Source organism: Siniperca chuatsi, linkage group LG20 (genome assembly GCF_020085105.1).
Source record: "Siniperca chuatsi isolate FFG_IHB_CAS linkage group LG20, ASM2008510v1, whole genome shotgun sequence".
NCBI classification, from domain to species: domain Eukaryota; kingdom Metazoa; phylum Chordata; class Actinopteri; order Centrarchiformes; family Sinipercidae; genus Siniperca; species Siniperca chuatsi.
In genome coordinates, this window is record NC_058061.1 from 10029111 (window position 1) to 10038045 (window position 8935).

At 39.3% G+C, this 8935-nt stretch overlaps 1 long non-coding RNA gene across 1 annotated transcript; it reads left to right on the forward strand.

Annotated features, from left to right (window-relative positions):
* Positions 1-271: 271 nt before the first annotated feature.
* Positions 272-8648, forward strand: LOC122867375. Its single transcript, XR_006375905.1, has 3 exons — positions 272-340; positions 1578-1725; positions 7729-8648. It is a non-coding gene; the product is annotated as an uncharacterized LOC122867375 (long non-coding RNA).
* The last annotated feature ends 287 nt before the right edge of the window (positions 8649-8935 follow it).

Here is an 8935-nt window from a genome sequence, read left to right on the forward strand (position 1 = left end):
AAGGTCAAATTTGTGTTACATCAATTGACGAAAAAGAGCAGCAAAATGTTTATTAGTTTAAAGTATTTTCCCAAAACTGTCACCGATTATTACCTTAACCTTTTGTCTTTTGTAACCCAGCTGACACATACTTGGAATAAACTTTTCAAGCCAATAATCCAATGTATTTACCATTAGACTAATTGTACATTTAGCGCTCATTGGTGTGACTTACTATGGAACTGAGGTGAAAATAAATTTGTTGACAGAGTCTGGTTTCTGTTTCTGACAGCTGAGTCCCATTATGACGTGAAATCAGAGCCTCCTCGGGGTCCACTGTGAGGATTCTTGCACTGCCTAGGTATCAAAACACAGCATGGAATCCACTTAAGCCTCATCACTGGCTACGTTTCAAGTCACCGCATGTAAAATAAAGAGATAGAAAATACAGAAATAGTGGGAGGTGGAGGAACCATTTCCACTGTAGCCTACAACAGTAATTATAAAGGTTAGAAAGGAAATGGAGGAAAATCTTAAAGGAATAATTTTAATCAAGGTTTACTTTTACAGTCTGAGCTGATTGTCATGCTGCTTCCTTAACATTGCAGGAGCTCCAACGTTATTTGTTTTGTCATGAAAATAATCATGTGCAAATGCAATAAATACATCTCCCCTAAGGTCAGGACACTTATCAACGTGAGAAGCAAACAGCACATTGTGAAAAAAACAAGGTTACAGATTCTTTAATGCTCTGGATTTCTCTACACAAATCCACATATACAGGTCATGGCTGCGACTCACAAGAATGCGCCATCCGATGATTATGTCAAATTAAATTAAATGTCACTTAAAGGCAATGTGGAGTGTCTCCACCACACACACACACACACACACACACATTCTGCTGCAGTGACTGCACCAGTATGAAGCAGCGTCTGACAATACAAACTCGAAAGAGTCTGATGTTTTAACAGAGACAATTTCACTTCATCACACCAAAAATTAAAGAAGCCTGTCTCTGCTTTGCGAGATGCTGAATATTTCATGACACCACAGGCTAACCTCGGGTCATCCTATGTAGAGGACAAGATACTCAGACATATAAATGATGCATTGACAACAGCAATGGCTATACACAATATTAAGGGGCCTCTGAATTAGACTTACTGCGAGGAGTGTTTGTGAGAAAGCAGACTTTTCTTTGGAGGCTGGCAATGAAGATTATCTATGATTGGATGATTCATTGAGGCCAGTGACAGTCTAAGTGTGTGGGATGAGACCTGGTGCTATCTTTACCCTTCCCTCCACCTCTGCCCATCTCCCACTCTCCTCTCTTTAAGGAACAGTGCGATGTACAGTATATGGCGGTTCAGTACTGGACTGCAGCCCACGGGGGACCCTTCTGGATCTGAACAATCTGCACCTTTTCTGCACCAAGGCAGCATGAAACGATTTAGGCAGAAAGGGATGTGGCTGTTTCCCCCCCCAAATTGGTGGCAAATGTACAAAAATACACATGTACAACATACATTCATATGTGCACACAGAGTATAAGATGCCGTACGACTACCCGCGTCTTTGTTTTCTTTGCCTACCAGAAAGCTCTGCAGCCGTGAGACAAATTGCTGCGTGGCATTAGCACTACAGTGAAGGATGAAAGTGCACCGAGCAAGGCAAACAAGCATCCCATTACAACCGCCACTTAGCAACAAACACATCTATTACAGCGGCTGAGCAAGGCTGGAGGTGAGCCCGCACACACCTCCAACAAGCTGCTTTCCAGGGCAATGAGATTCAGGATGCACTAAGCTGGGAATTTCAACGAGAATGAGAAAAAAGAAAACAAATGGCCCTCCCGCTTTCTCTCCCCACTGAGGAATCAAGGGCCATAGCCACTGTTTACATACTTGAAGAAAGAGTCTCTTCATCAGATGATGTTTTCAGATTTTTTTGCAGCCCTGCTGAGGCTAGGAGCAGTCCCTTTTCCACCATCATTTTTTACTACGGACATGAGTATGACATCACTTCCACAGAGACGGCCTGCTCAATTCATTGGTTCCACTGTATCATAGTGATTAATGGAGATCTTAATACACTGACCTGATACAGCTAGCCCTCTGCTTTTCTCTTTGTGTGCTGCTGGAGATATTTTTTACCTCCTCGCTTCTACCCACAGGTTCATCCCCAGGGCTGCACCTTACACTCTGATGTGTGTCATATCAATTCTCAGACAAAAACACATAATTCCCTCCATTTTTTTTTAACCACACTAATTACTGTGGTGCAAATCCTGACTGCTGTTGTCATGGTAATTGCCTTTCGGGGGTTATGGCGCCGCTAAAGCTCAAGTGACTGAGAGTGAGAGAAAATGAGAGGAAGTTAGGAGAAGATTGCGAAGGAGACACACACTGCTCTTTGTGTGCCAACATATTTCATGTTTCATCTTGTTTCATGGCATGTACCATTGGCAGTTTACCTTGACTCTAAATGATCTGACCACGGTGCTGCTCCGCGTCAATGCCAGAAAATGAATTTGATGTGGGTGAGTGGGGATAAGTGTTCTTTCAGCACTGAGCCGAGTGCCAAGAGGTCCCAGAGCTGAGACACACTCCCCGCCATTTATCCACTGCATTAAATGAATGTGTTGGGTTCAAGGAGGGGTCAGGGAAATATAGGGGACAACATATGTCAAACAATACATATAGGAAGAGAAAAGTAGGATCATAAAAAGCCTTTTATCATTTGGCAAACTGGGCTGCCGGCAGAGGAAAAAAAGAGAAAAGCCTTGTGCATTGAAGTTCTTGATCATCATTATGGAACAACAAGAGACACCTTTGACAGTTGGCACCGACATAATGCTGAAATGAGGATGGTTTAGCTTCTCCAGGGTCTTAAGGTTCGGAGCACCATTGTGTGTGTGTGTGTGTGTGTGTGTGTGTGTGTGTGTGTGTGTGTGTGTGTGTGTGTGTGTGTGTGTGTGTGCTTTGGTTGTCGCAGTGCCCTTAGGATGTCCTTGTGTGGTGTCAAGTGTCCTGCTGGACCTCAAGCATGACTGGTTTTCTGCTGTTCACTCTTGTTATTTAGACACTTCGTCATAATGTTTCTTACTAATATCACTTTAATTAACTGCTGTTGTCTCCATTTTTTTATGCTCAGTAAGTGTTGTTTTACGTGCACTGGTTTGGTTTTAAAATACTAGACATACTTGCAGAAATATACACAAGACACAATGCAAAAAGATGAGTATATTCACCACATTTAGAAAAAAATGGTCCAAAAAAGTAAAACGCAAGCAAATTAAGAAACACATCATTTTCACAAGCGGCATAGTTTAACTCTTAGAAAAGACAAGCAAATAGAAAAATGCTGCAAGTCAACACGCCGGCATTCATGCCCACTTTGCGCCATGATTGGCCAGCTGTGTAAGTGAGACAGAAGCCAGGGATTGAACTTCTCTCTCTAGCTCTCTTTTTTGTTTGTTACACAACTGTTTCTGGTGCTTTTCATGTAAACAACTGAGTGCAATCACTATGAATGCCATCCATGAGAGAATGTCTAAAAAAAGTGTGCCCTTATTGCTGTATTTGAACTATTATCCACCCCCCGATGATGGTTGGATTTTCACTCCGCCTTCCAGTGTGGCCCCTTGGAACAAACACTATTGCCTCTGACGTGGTCGGACAATACTTCGTACAAACTAGTTATTTTCTAGCATAACTCTGTCCTTAGTGTGAACTCTCTGTTGTGTTGGACATGCAGCATTTCTCCATTTGCCTCAGTCTTAGTAAATGTATTTCTTTATTTACTTGTGTTGTATTTATTTGCAGCATTTTTTCCCTCTAAATGCTGCCCATGTGTTGTCAAACTGGTGAAGATGTTTTCTTTATTTGCTTGTGTTTTGTGTATTTGCGTGTGCTTTTTTTAGTTGCTGTGTGTTGAGATCTCTAAGCCAATGTATAGACTTCACAGTTTTTAGGGACTGTTTCATTGGTAGAAAGTAGTTGCATTCATCTCCATTTTATTGGGCTGGAGGCAATTTGGGTGAACTGGCCCTTTAACATGACTTATTTCCATAGTGGTTATGCACAGTGTTGGGGTGAAAGGACAGCTGAAAGATATTTCTTTTACCTCTGGGTGAAGGACACTGTAAATAAAAAAGATCCCTTCCAGCTGAATTCTAACTTCTTAACATGACAGTAATAGCATTTTGTTGCACACACACACACATACACACAAAACACAGAGGCTAATTCAATGTTCCAGCTCCTGTTTGTTTAAACAGAAAAGGCTATGCCAGCAGCTTGTTGGTCTGAATGGGATTTATTTCACAGAGTTTGAAAGGAATTTATTTACAAATCAATTCTACACACAGAAGATCTACTCTATGATAACATGCACACACACACACACACTAACACACACAGAGAGCTCAAATACAGTTTAATCCTTTATGACTGGTGCAACTTCTGCAAAATCATTGCAATCCTTTAATGCCAGATGCTGTAATGATGTAATGATATGTTCTTTGAAATTGTGTTCATCTTATCAATAAGTTGGTTTGTGGTTTGCGACATGGCGTGTTGTAGTGTTGGAATATTTGCAAAGTAGAAGTAATTTAGTACATTCTGTGTAATTTTAAATCCTAAAGTAATCATCAGATTTGGAGAATGATCTTTGCGGTGGAAATGTTACAAAGCACATATAATCCCTTATTAAGAGGAAATGATTAAGTGCTTAAACAGAAAATTGTATTATATACTGTAGCATTAACATATTATCTTCAACCCTGGGATACAATACATTGTGGGACAAAACACAACTGTACAGTTAAATGTGATGATGTAGTTAAGACTTAATTCTTCAATAAATGTATTTAGAAAATATCTAAATGAGACACCACAATAAATGAACACAATTTATTTATGCAAAAATGTATGTTACAATCAAATAGTTCTATTGATATGACAATCCTGGATCGACTTTTAGAGCTAAAGATAGTTCTACTATTTTTTTTAGTTTACTTTGTTTTGTGTTTTTTTTTATTGTTATGACATTTATCTTAATATTATTTTTCACTTTTTATTGTTAGAATTACTGTATTTAATTTCTATCTTTTTCATCACTATATTTATTCTCTTATCAATTATTATTACTATGTATGTGATCTCCTGCGACTAAGATGCACAGGTATCAGTAAATGTACATGTGTCAGTATGCACTGGTGTCCATGGCCACTTGTTCGATTACAATATTGTGCAGATGTGATTGTAAAATTTGAGTAAAAGTAATTTTGTTCTTACTTAGTTGTTCTTATATTTTCATTTTTGTTGCTCAGTCCATTTTTTGTTACAAAACATCCAAACATCAATAAACATATTATTAAAAGAAATATTCTCAGAAAGGAGAAGGCCCTCTGCTCTGTAGTTTAGACCAGAAAGTGGCACAACGTAATTCGTTTACCATTAACTACCATTAACTTCTGTCTCACATACTGCAGACCATGCAGCATCTCTTTTGTGGAGCAGTTAATACTCAAAGCAGTGTAAAACTGGATTGTGAGACACATGATAGCTTTCTCCATTTTAGACTCTGTAGCTCTCAGCACTGTTAAGACAGTTCACCAAAGTCGAACTACGCGAAAGCGCCATGCAGATTTGCTTCATTTACTCCATTGAAATGAATTGTTTTTTGCACAAACATATTAAAAACTAAACACAAAATTGTGAATGTTCTAGAAATGTGTAGACGTATATATCGTTTAAATACTGTGAGTCATAAATGCCTATAGAGCTGCATCTATTATTCTGTTATAATGTTCATGACATTTAGTCAAGAGTTCATCTGTAGATAATCTCTGTCAAAACTGAATAATCACTGCTGTCACTCTATAAATTCTATAAATCCATTTAGACCTCATGAATGTTTTGACAGTGTGTTAGAAATAGGGGCCAAGAAGAGTTTCAGCCCTCACAACTACTGGAGCTATCTCTCCCTCCATGTTTTTCAGATTAATTCAAAGCATCCCACTGCCTGGGAAATGACAACACTGCAGAGACAGCCTGAAGTTACACTTTGATGGACACAGTGGTCTATCTCTGCCGTTGACTTCAGTGGTGAAATTGTGACCCCTGGTCATTCTGGCGGGGCCTTATCAGTGCCGGCCAAATGCAGGGAGTCTGATGGAAGGACTAAGGAGATGATTTGTGGACAGTCTAGCACACTAATGGTGCTAACACTGCATGCTGTCCACATTGTGGCTGCAGAATATATTGTGGAAATGGGATGGGGGACTCACATCCAATTTGATCAGGCTGAAAGACAAATCCTGCTGAATATTTTTCTGCAGCTATAATCATTCACCTAAGATGGAACAAATCATTAGCACAATGTTTTCGTGTTGGAAAACAGGATTTCAGGGCTGCCATAAAGATAAATGTCAACTGAAAGTTTATACAGTACAGTGCAACCTTTTAGTCTGTGATCCTACCGAGCAGAGAAAATCCACTCGGTGCAACCTTTGGAAGCAGGGGATCCTCAGCCCTACCTTCCTCCTCGAATCAGTGGCAGAAAATCTATATCCTCTTAGAGGAGGAGTCACATCAGATAATAGATATATGAAATCTATCTTGTTTCTGAACTCTGTCCCTTGTAGGAAATAGATCAATGGGAAGGGTTCTCCTTGAATTGCCCACAGTGACACAAAAATCAGTAAAAGAAAAAAAAAGTTGACTTTAGGAAACTTACAGTGAAGGTACATACCACGGCAACATCAGTGGAGCTGAGGTGGAACGGGTCAAGAGCTAAAAATTCATGGGAATAAATGTTACAGCTCAGATTTAAGAACTCACCAGGAACTCTCAGACTTTCATGTCTGTACGTTCATGAATGAAATAGTCCCTGAATGGGCACACATTTTTTTCCTTACAAATCATGTTCGACTCACGTCATTGCCTCAGTTCAATTCAGGCATAGCTGTGCTTTGAGCTAAATGCTAACGTCAGCATGCTAACATGCTCACAATGACAATGCTAACATGTTGATATTTAGCAGGTGTAATGTTCACCATGTTCACTGTCTTTGTTTAGCATGTTTGCATGCTAACATTTGCTAATTAGCACTAAACATGAAGTACAGCTGAGGCTAATTGGAATGTCATTAGTTTTGCAGGTATTTTGTCATAAACCAAAGTATTGGACAAACTGAAATTTTGGTCTAATGATGGAGCTCATGGAGACACTAGATGACAAGTCAAGGGATCACCAAAGTCATTAGGATTCATCCTCTGCTTAACCATGAAGCTCTGGAACAGATTTCATGGCAATCCATCCAATCGTTGTCAAGATATTCTACTTAAAACCTAAATGTCAACCTCATTGTGGCGCTGCAGGAAAAGTCTGGGAATCACCAGTAGGTTTTTAGGTCAGAAGGTTTTATTCTAGGACCATTAATGCGTGTATCACATTTCATGGCAATCCATCCAATAGTTGTTGGGATATTTCAGTTTGTCAAAGTGGGAGCTAAAAGAGAGTAGCTAAAAAAGCCACTGTGAAGGTCAGGTATACGACCTGGAAACACTGATAAAGACTGGGCTGAAAACAACTTTGCACCTCTGCACCTATTTTCTGTTAATGTCTAATTTTTCCACAAAAAATCCCTCACAGCATTAAAATGATTTAATAGATGCTTAAATAATGTAACAATTCGACACAAAGTGACAAAGTGATTAAGTAGACCCTTTTCCCACTTTAGGGTCTCAAAAACCTCTGCAATCAAAAGTCATCATGACAACCTGACATGGCAGCTGAGAACATCATCAGCACTACAATACCCAGCGAGACAAGGTTTAAGGACAGCAACCAGCCTACAGCCTGTTCACCCTGCTGCCATCTGTAAAGCAATACAAAAGTATCTGAGCTTCTTCCCTCAACACAAATGGAGGACTGAGACTCAAACATCACTTCTCTCAACTATTGTACCTCTGCTCTACATATTGCACTCCAAGTACGGAACTATCTGGATATTTATTTCCCTTGTTGCCCCTTTGAAATTACGAATAAACACGGAGCCCTGTTATTATTATCTGCTCATGTTCATTCAGTGCAGAATGTCACAATATTTACATGACACTGTAACATGACACAACTGCGCAACTTAACAACGCAGCAGTCATAGTTTGTATCTTGACAATCACTACGCAGCTGCATTGTTGCCAAATGTTCACTTATATTTCCAGAGTAGCTTGTTAGATTCTTTATTTTAACATTTTTATGGCATTTTTTTTAATTTTAAAAGTTGCATCTTTTACTTTATATTTCTTATGCTTACTCTAATGTTTTCTCTACAACTGGGCTACAACTGCATTTTCCTGCTCCATGCTGTACTGTTGATAATAATAAAGCTGCCCTTGACCTTGATGTTGAAAGCGTCTGGCCTGATAAATACAGCGATGAAGCACTCACTGGTGTGTACTGGTGTGGATAAAGCCATAAACACGCATTATATCTAAACTACACATTATTATATATGATGCATTTCAACAAAATTACTATTACTAATTATTAGTCATTCTTTGTGACATAGTCTGTAATATTCTAGTCATAACAAGTATCCTTTTGCAGCAGTTGAAATGTTTCCTGTGTTTATTTTATGACTTGCCTTGCAAATGTAATCAAATTGTGATTAATCAGATACTCTCCTGATAAAGCCCATGTATTCAAACACCCATTTATTGTGAAACGCTGTCCTTTTATTCACTCTATCTTGACTATATGGTAATTATGCTTATATTTCTAAGAGGATTCAACAATTCCATGTCCACATGTAGGAGTGTGCTTTTATTTTCTGCATGATAAGTGCATGTTTGTGAGTGGAGTCGACAGAGCTATGCAGACAAGTGCCTGAGCGCTTGGTTGCTCTCTCTTTCGACATGTCAGGTGCCGTGTTTACACTGCCTGTT